At 54.3% G+C, this 9,735-nt stretch overlaps 4 non-coding genes across 4 annotated transcripts; 3 read left to right on the forward strand and 1 right to left on the reverse strand.

Moving 5' to 3' along the window:
• The first annotated feature begins 704 nt into the window (after nucleotides 1–704).
• Trnah-gug lies at nucleotides 705–776 on the forward strand. The gene has a single exon. It is a non-coding gene; the product is annotated as a tRNA-His (tRNA).
• Nucleotides 777–1,236: 460 nt separating this feature from the next.
• On the reverse strand, nucleotides 1,237–1,308 carry Trnaq-cug. The gene has a single exon. It is a non-coding gene; the product is annotated as a tRNA-Gln (tRNA).
• A 1,189-nt stretch (nucleotides 1,309–2,497) lies between these two features.
• Nucleotides 2,498–2,571, forward strand: Trnan-guu. The gene has a single exon. It is a non-coding gene; the product is annotated as a tRNA-Asn (tRNA).
• Nucleotides 2,572–2,917: 346 nt separating this feature from the next.
• On the forward strand, nucleotides 2,918–2,989 carry Trnae-uuc. Its single transcript has one exon. It is a non-coding gene; the product is annotated as a tRNA-Glu (tRNA).
• Nucleotides 2,990–9,735: the final 6,746 nt, after the last annotated feature.

Below are 9,735 nucleotides of genomic sequence, written 5' to 3' on the forward strand. Positions count from 1 at the left end.
GGTTCCTTAGGGCTGGCCCTGGGCCAAGCTGCGCCCCCGTGGAGGAGGGTGGGGTGCGGCGAAGCTGGCCCCGCTGTCTAGGCACACCCGACGGGCCCGGGCCGGGCGGGAGGGCCCGGCTTCCAGGCCAACCCCTCCTTCGCCCTAAGGCCCAGCCGAGAAATCCCTTTGCATTTTTCCCACACACAAATGGAGAGAGCCACCCTCCAGCTCCCCGGTGGTCTAGTGGTTAGGATTCGGCGCTTTCTCGCTGTGGCTAGAGTTCGATTCCTGGTCAGGGAAGTTCCTTTTTTCAGCAGCAGCAGTTCAGAGAGGCGAGTGCAAAACACAGGCTGTGGGAAGAGTAAACTAGACGCTGTGAACGCAAGGAAGATTTAAAAAAGAACAGTTACTAGGTCGACACAAGAGGAAATGGGTTTTTCAGCCATGCGACAGCCCACTCGCTCTGCACCCTACAGACACATACACACGAGACAAGTGTGCAAAAGCCATCCCATAGGAATCGTATCATCTGCAAAGCAAGCATGGCGTGGAGGCGCCGCCCTGGTGGGCGGGAACGCCAGAGGACCAAGGTTGTGGTTTGGGGCTCAGAGAACGGCTGGGTCGGGCGAGGGGAACTCGGAGCGGGAACTCGCGGGGCGCAGGACGCCGGAAAGGACGAGGTTTCGGCGGGGAAGATGAGAACTGCAGCGCGCCTGTGGCGCGCCGTGATCGTATAGTGGTTAGTACTCTGCGTTGTGGCCGCAGCAACCTCGGTTCGAATCCGAGTCACGGCAGTCAGGTCTGGCTCCATGGCTCTGACACTTTTGTTCCCGCGTGCATCCCCCACCCCGCGCCTGGGCACCACGCCCGCCCCTGGAGGGTGGCAGGGGAAAGATTTTCTAGCTGGGGGTGGGCGGTATACCCCTGTCGCCCCGACCTCGGGGACTCAGGCTGTAGGCCTGGGGCCTGAGCTCCGGTCCTCGCGCGATGTGTGTGACCTGGTGTGACCGCGCGATGTCAGGTTAGAGACCGGAGGGCCCTGAGATGCGTGACCCTCCGCCCTCAGGCGCCCTCAGGCATCGCCCAACCCCCGCCGCACCCCCCAGGAGTCCTAAGCACAGGCGCACCCACAAAAACATGGACGAGATGTCCACGGAGAGGAAGGGAGGGTCGCTGGGACCCTGAGATGATCCCTTCCACGAACCAAGAAGCGAGACCCCGGAAGAGAGGAACGAACACTCCATCTAAAACATGAGGTCCCACCGAGATTTGAACTCGGATCGCTGGATTCAGAGTCCAGAGTGCTCACCATTACACCATGGAACCTACAGGAGATTCTTTTTTAAGGTCGTATCCATCTGTGCGTCCCAAGTGGTTGTCGGGGAACAAGAAACTCACCCGGGACAGGCATTGCATCCGCCTCTCTCTCCGAAAACCGAGGGGCTTCCCCACCGACTTCAGAGTCAAGAGAGAATCTTCTGCTGCCCCCATCGTGTCTGCTGAGGCGACTCCGGTGCGGACGGCGAGCGCAGCTGCTCCCACGCCGGCCAGGAGCCGCGATCGCCCGCGGGACGCGCGGTTCCCGGGTTCCCCGATGCCCCGCTCGCGGGGCTCCGCACTGCGGCCGCTGACGTGTGAGGGGTCAGCCTGGGTGTCAGCATAGGGGACACCCGGAGGGGTGACCCTGGGGGTCTGAGCCTGAGGGGTCAGCCTGGGGAGGTCACCCGAGGGGTCAGCCTGGGGAATCGGCCTGACGGGCCAGGACGAGGGCATACACCCGCGTGCTCATGTGCACATACACGTTGCGGGGTGGGGGGGGGCAGACAGCAGGGCAGCACAAAGCAAAGTCCCTCCCTCGGCCTCCTGGCCTCAGAGTTCCTCAACGTCTGAATTTCCAGTTACAACACACGAGGCTTCTTCCCTGGAGGCTTTGCGAATTATCGGGGCTCTGTCAGTCAACACCACACACACACACACACACACACACACACTCACACACATACAAAGACTCTCTTCCCAAATAAACATAAAATTGTATAAGTCTCCGTGGCTCAGTGCAGCAAGACTTTTGCTTTATACTCGGAAGGTCAGAGGTTCGAGCCCACCCGACACTACTGAGAATACTACTAGCTGCCACGCGCACTCGTCCTGTCCGGTCTATTTTTTTCACCACCACAAGTGAAAGGCCCACAGCGTCTATTCAGCGCGGCCGTCGGCCCGTCTCCGGCCCTGGACACGAGGACAGCTGTGGCCAGGCGGGGAGCGCGGCCGTGTTCCCGGAGCGCGAGGTTGAAAGGAGAACCCGCGCGGACGGCGGGCCCGCGCAGGGCGCAGGCCTCCGTGCGCGCTCGCGGCTTCCGAATCCCCGCGGCTGGTGAACTCACGACACACCCCGGCCTCCCCGGCTTGTCCCGGGGCCGTGCAAGCACCCCGGGGTCCCCAGGCCTGGTAGGGCCCCGGAAGCCGCGTCCACCTGGCCTTGGTCTGTGCAGATGCCAAATTAGCCTTCTCGTCCGTCTCTGTGGCGCAATCGGTTAGCGCGTTCGGCTGTTAACCGAAAGGTTGGTGGTTCGAGCCCACCCAGGGACGCCTGCTTACCCTTTTACCTCTCGTGTTCGTCCCCGTGCGCACGGCCGCGCTCAGCACACTCAGGACGGCTGGCACGCAGGCCCACTGCAGGGAAACATGGAGAGAGCGGCACCGTCGGGGCAGGGCTGTGTTTTGCTTGGGCATCAGGGTTGAAAGGAAACTGCGGCTAGTGTAGGTGTATGGAGCATGGGCCGGGAGGCGGGCAGCGCTGCCACTGCCGGGAGGAGGGAAGCCCGGTTCCCAGCCCGACAGAGGCTGCCAACAGCTCGGCCCGGCCGCCCATCCCTACTGAGAACCCCGCAAACCCACCCTACACAGAAAGGCACCAAGCAGTCACTGCACGAGCTTCCTGGTGGTCTAGTGGTTAGGATTCGGCGCTTTCACCGCCGCGGCCCGGGTTCGATTCCCGGTCAGGGAAGTCCTTTTACAACACACTCAGCTCCTTCCACACTCCCACCCAGCACAAAGCCACAACCTCGTCCGCGGGACCCTGCGTCCTACAGAACAGGCATTCTCCCGCGGCCTGACAGCCCGGCAGCCCCGGCCCACGGCCCTCCCCCAACCCGACCTCGGCGCCTGCCAACTGCAGCCCACGGAGAGGGACCTGTGGGGGTGGGGCAGCCACTGCCAAGACACCTGTCGCCAACTCCACAGCCGTCCGAGCGGGTTCACCGCGGCGCCAGAGCCACTGTGTTCGTTTTTCATCAGTCCTGGGTCTTGGACTCACGCCGTGATGGAAGGGATCAGGAACGCACCGGATCTGGCTGCCTCGGGTATTCGGTTCCCTCTGGGCCCGCAGCACAGGCGGTGCTAGGAGGCGGCAGGGACCGGGGCACGGGAGGGCGCACGCGGCCCCCGCCCTGCAGCCCCTGCTGCACCCCGGGTCCCGTCGAGGCACGAGCATAGGAATCCGAGTGCGAGATGCAGGCTCTTCTCCGCCCGGGCAGGGCATCCCTGCCGGCTCGCAGGGCTCCCGCGGGAAAGAGGAGGGCGGTGGCCGGGCAGATGAGCACATCAGTGGGCCCGTGGTGTGCCGAGATCGTATAGTGGTGAGTACTCTGCGTTGTGCACGCATTGCAGTCTCGGTTCGAACCCGAGTCCCAGCAGTCGGGCCTGGCTCCCCGGGCCCGCCCCTTTTGCTTCCCGCCCAGCTGGCACATGCATGAGTGAGTCCACAACCTAGTTCCAGGGAGTGTCAGCCTAGGCTCATGCTTGTACCCTGCCCACTCAGGAGGTGGAGACTGGAGGCAATGGTTGGAAGCCAGCAAGGCAGAAATGTCGGTGAAATTCTTATATCCAGCTTAAAAAAAAAAAAACCAAACCAAAAAACAGGTTAAGGCTTGGCTCAAGTGGTAGAGCATTGGCCTTAAGCATAAAATCGAAGTGAGAGTTCAAGACCCCAAGTTCAAACCTCATTGGTGACAAAACATTTGCTGGTAGTGTCACTTTTTTGCCCCTCCCTTGTCAGGTAGAAACTTTTGGGGATGCAACGACATTACTGGTGAAGGGCCACAGCACCGCTTCTGGTTTTCTAGTGGTTTATTGGAAATAAGAGTCTCATGGACTTAGCTGCCCAGGCTGGTTTTGGACCGCCATCCTCAGATCTCAGCCTCCTGAGTAGGTAGGAGTGAGCCACTAATGCCTGGCCTGGTGAAGATATTATAGCCAATGGTTGAGGGTTTTTTTTTGGGGGGGGCGTCAGTTGTGGGGCTTGAACTCAGAGCCTGGGTGCTGTCACTGAGCTTTTTTGCTCACTAGCACTCTACCACTTTGAGCCACTGCCACTTCCGGTTTCCTGGTGGTTAATAGGACATAAGAGTCTCGGAGACTTCCCTGCCTAGGCTGCATTGAACCGTGATCCTCAGATCTCAGCCTCCTGAGTGTCAGGCCACTGGAGGGCCGAGGCAGCCAAGAAAGCCACCTCCTCATCTAAATTACCACCTGCCCCAAACCCTTCCTCAGAAGCACTGGCCTGCGACCATCCAAATTTGCAAAACAGGGCCCTTATGCAGAATTCTCACTAATTGCTCTACTTTTAGTCTGGCCATATAAAACCTGATGTAACCAGACTCTGGGTGACCTCTCTGATCCCCACCAGGGAGTTTGGCCGGGAGCATCTCCCAGTAAACTTTTATTCCCCCTTAACTCCTCCTGAGTGTTCCTTCCTCTCCTGAAACCTTACACTGAGTAGCTAGGAATTCAGATGTGAATCACCAGTGCCTGGCTTAAGAATCTCCGCTTTATATGCCTACTTTGAGCCCTTGGGTAATGCTAAGGATTTAATGTTACTGTTTTTAAACCCTTATGTTTCAAAGGAATGTACAAAAGCAGTAAGTAGCTAGATCACAGCGCTCAGGATAGATCCCTGGCAGGAAGTGAGACCTAAAATTAATCAGTGAAAAACAGGGTGGCAGGCCTCTCTCCACTGTAAAGTGCCAGCATAGTCAACCTTAGTTCATACTCCAGTCCCCTCCCTCCAAAAAGATGATAGATAACAATTATTGGCAGTTATGACACTCTTTCATACATTATACATTGCCTTATTCAAAGCTCAGGAATTGTTTGCCAAAAGGTGATGAAGCATGTCATGGCCCAAAGGAAGGTAGGCACTGAAAGAACTTTCAAAAAACAGCAGGAGAAAGAGGAGTGGTAGGCCTCGTGAGGTGTGCAAAATGGATATCTCACTAAAGAGATGGTGCTTCTTGCTCCATAAGCTCAGTATGAGATGTTGGTGGCCTTCCCAGAGGCAGACTGGAGCCTCAAAGAAGATGCTCCACCCCAACTCCTTGGTCTTCCCAGGGGAAAATGAGCAGATAGAATCAGCACTCTGCAGTGGTCCTTGGCACAGAGTATGGACACCTACTAGAGTGTTTTTCAGGTGTGTAGATTAAAAATGATTTCAACAAGCCGGGCACCAGTGGCTCATGCCTGTAATCCTAGCTACTCAGGAGGCTGAGATCTGAGGATTGTGGTTCAAAGCCAGCCCTGGCAGAAAAGTCCGTGAAACTGAGCATCTCCAATAAATTACCAGAAAACTGGAAGTGGTGTTGTAGCTCAAGTGGTAGAATGCTCACCTTGAGCTGAAGAGCTAAGGGACAGTGCTCAGGCCCAGAGTTCAAGCCCCATGACTGACAAAAAAAAAAAAAAAAATCTCAACAGTGAGGTACAGTGAGAGACAGATGAACTAACTACACTGCCCAGGACCTCCTGAGATACCCAAAGAACTCCAGCTGGGTAAATTTGTCCTCTCTGACTTATTGTGATGGGAAAGATGGTGGTACTTGTTAGGCAGAAGATAGAGCAAGGAGAAAGGGGTGGGGGGAAATGTTCAAGATCTAGTTACCATGCAATCAACCTGCCACCAATACCAGTCTTGTTGCTAGTAAAGGTGAATCCAGCCCCATATATATAGTTTGCTGTAGTGGATGAAGCAAAGATTATGGGTACTGGAACTAGCAAGTAGGCAATCTGGGGAGGGAAAATTGCTGCTACAGAAGGGTAAGAGTGTCATCTTATTACCCTCAAGTTGGACCCATTTTAATTTTGTGAGAAACATGCCTAAAGCTTAAAGAACAGACTTGGAAAAAAGTATACAATCTAACTGAGTCTTTCACGACAATCCTGCAAGATTAGATGTCAGGAGACAAATCAGTTTCCTAATTGGTGGCAATCCTGCAAGATTAGATGTCAGGAGACAAATCAATTTCCTAATTGGTGGCTTTCACTTTTGGTGCGCATCTTTTTGGGGAGAATTGAATTTTAGAACTCTCTCTCATACACATGTATGCACACACACTCTTCCTGGTGGGAAAAATTCCTAGAACATGCTAATTGGCAGGACAATGTCTTTACTCATTTGTAGTCCAACCTATAACTTACTAGCTGGCTTATTTACATAGAAAACTTGTTTAAAGTTACTACTAAAGTGTAAAGTTATCACGTAAACAACTCTTAGTTTCTTAAGAGTCAAAGTCACCCCATTAAATAAGAAAAATTGCAGTTATTGAAACATGAATCAAACGTTTAAATCCTTGACCACATATAGTTCAGTCAAACGTGTGTATGGACAGTAAAAGTAGCACACAAAAAAAGCCTGTCACTTACACAACCAACCAGGGGAGAGCGCGCACGCAGTCCCCCACTACAACAAATTATGCAGCCGAGTTTCTCCTATGTGGAGAAATCGCAGAGGTCAGCGCACCCCAAGTGCAATGGGTGGGCCTCACCCTGAGAAAACCACCTGCGTGATCGTGGTGTTTCCCCTGCCAGGTAAGTATGAAAATGCTGCTCCCCCAACCCATCTAAGTCTCACATGGTTTTCACTTTACACACATGGTCACCAGCCTTTGCCCCCATTCCTGGTCCTTCCCAGCTCTTCCATGCAACTGCCACACTCCACTCCCACCCACACTCCCATACTGTCTCCCACACCACAGGAAATCTACCGAGTGTGTGAGGCAGGGTCGGACCAGCAGCCCCACTGTTCTCTCATCTGCATAGGACTAGCCCTCTTTATGACATCATAGCGAGTGCCCTTCCCTCCAGCTGACTACGCCCCTCCCTTTGACTGCTATTTCCTCTTTCCCACCCCTCGGGGTTCAGTGAGTCATTGCTCATGGCCTTTGGGGGTCCTAGAAGTGACAGTCCACCTTCCCTCTCTGCCTGTCGTCCCTCCAGTAGGGCACGTGGACAGCAAAGATGGCCCTGAGAGGAGTTGAGTGGGCAGAGCCGGATTTGTTTACGTTCAGTGCATAAACAGCTCCTGGATGCTAAGGTGCATGATAGGGTGTGACCTTTACAGTGATTGGTTGATTCCTTTTCCTCCCCTCCCACGTGGTCTTTTGCTTTTAAAAGGGCTTGCTGTGTGCTTGACTTGAGTTGTGTGCTTGACTTGAGTCTCCACTGCTTCTGATTGTCTCCCAGGCTAAGGGAAGCTGGGGAACAGGGAGCGGCACATTTACCTTTCCTCCAACCCTATCCGTCTTTTGTGCCCACATCTGGCGCCCAGCATGGGGCACGAAAAGGAAAATATACTGGCCGAGGTTAAGCAGTCCCTCAGGGTAAGGGAAACCCTTAGAATGGGTAATACTATTTCACAGAAGGAGGAGGAGGCAACATTAGGCTTAGAGGGAGTAAAGGAGGACTTGGGAAGTGTGAAGGAAAAGGAATGGGTCAAATTCAACTGAGAAAGCACTGAAACATGCACAGTGGAAGTCAAAACAAGGGGGAACGTTACCCCCTCTGACTCGGGTGACCCTAACGGTCCTAGGCCCCCTCCCTATTCCCCTGATTGGGGGGTAGGTGCGGCGCCATACACGACCTGTGAGAGGGACCTGCAAGACCCAGAGCCCTCCCAACCTTCCACGGAGGGGCCGAGGGCTGTGGAAGTAACCTACTTGGAGGCCTACCCTGGAAGGGAAGGGCCACCTGAGAGCCTGGTCCCTGGGCCTAGGACTGGCTTCCCCAAGTGTATCTGGTCAATCTGGCAGCAGGGGCTAACAGGCCCTTAGAATGGTATCCATGGGAAGCTAAGGATCTTAAAGAGTTCTGCAAGGTGGTGGCGGAGGATGGCCCGAAGTCTCCTTGGGCCCAGACCCTATTACAGGACATTGCTTATCACCTGTGTGTCCCTAAGGACTGGCTGGATGTGGCCAAAGCCGTCCTCACCAGTTCTCAGTTTATCAAGTGGATGAATGCAGAGTGCGGGTGGAGCAATAACTGTTACTTATGCCATGTTAACAGGGACAGGGGAAGGGTACTCCACTGGCGTCCAATGGGCCGCCATACCTGGCCCGTACCGTGACCAGGTGAGGCAGGCAGGACTTGCCACATGGTACAAACTGGATGAAGGGCCTACTGAGTCCCCCATAGCAGGAGTGAGACAAAAACCGGGTGAGTCTCTACCTGATTTTATAGACCAAGTAGATCAATTTGTAAAGCTATTGGTCTGGGAAGGGATGAATGTAGACCACCACACGGCCTGTGTGGGATTGAGAGAGAGTTCCCTGAACAGATGGGTGGTGGCCTCACAGGATGTGGGAAAGCAACAGCACCAGTCCCAATCACTAGCTTTAGCTTTACAGGCTCAGACATCTGCAATGACCCAGGCGCTGGCAGCCCCGGGCCAAGGAACCCCAAGACCATCTGGGAGAGGGACTTGTTTTAAATGCAGGCAGGAGGGGCACTTTAAGAGGGACTGTTTACAACAATCCCCCCCCAACCAGCCTGGGGGGTCAAACTGCCCCCCTGCCCCAGGTGCAGGAAGGGATACCATTGGAAAAAGGATTGTGGATCCAAATTTGAGTTAGATGAGAAGCCTTTAAACTAGGGTAGAGGCATCCTCCAGCCCCTTTAACTCCAGGAGAAACCCCCTCTGCTGTAAGGCCCAGGCAGCCTCATGGCAGGACGACCCAGGCCCATTGGACCGTCCCTCTGGTGGAAGGACTCCGCCCTAAAATGAGTATTTTCATAGGCAGGAAGCGGTTTCACTGCCTAATTGACACGGGGACAGATCGAACCCTACTCAGGGAGGAGGAAGTGCCCTTGGACTGGAAGCTTGCACCTGGGCCCCCAATATTGGGGGCAGGGGGGCAACTCCCAGTCCAAAGAGATGGTTGCCCTTATGAAATGGATTAGCCCAGATGGAGAACAGGGAAAGATTCGCCCTTTAGTGGCAAAAAACCTCACTGCCAATTTACTAGGGCAAGACATGCTAAGACAAATGGATGCTGTGGTCACTACGGACCATCGAGCATGTGCTTCTTCCCAATCCAGGATATCATCATAGGATGCTCGATGGTCCGTAGTGACCATGGCATCCTATGATGATATCCTGGATTGGGAAGAAGCACAAAGGTTTAATTCCCTGTAATCCCCAAGACCAAGCAATTATAGAAAGAAATCACTGGTGTTTTAAGGAGCAATTATTATTATTAAAACAAAAAGGGGGAGTTAGTCCCCATATACAGTCATAGAACATTTTCAGTTTTTCAAAAGGAGCAACTGAATCTAGATTTCAGAGGCACTGAGGACAACTAAACCCTAAGCCCCAAGTGAAAGTCAGGTGGAAGGACCCCCTGATACAACAATGGAGAGGACCTGACCCCCTAGTTACCACAGGCAGGAGATTTGGATGTGTTTTTCTCATAGCCCCTATTTGGATCC

This window comes from Dipodomys ordii, unplaced genomic scaffold (genome assembly GCF_000151885.1).
Source record: "Dipodomys ordii isolate 6190 unplaced genomic scaffold, Dord_2.0 Scaffold39, whole genome shotgun sequence".
NCBI lineage: Eukaryota > Metazoa > Chordata > Mammalia > Rodentia > Heteromyidae > Dipodomys > Dipodomys ordii.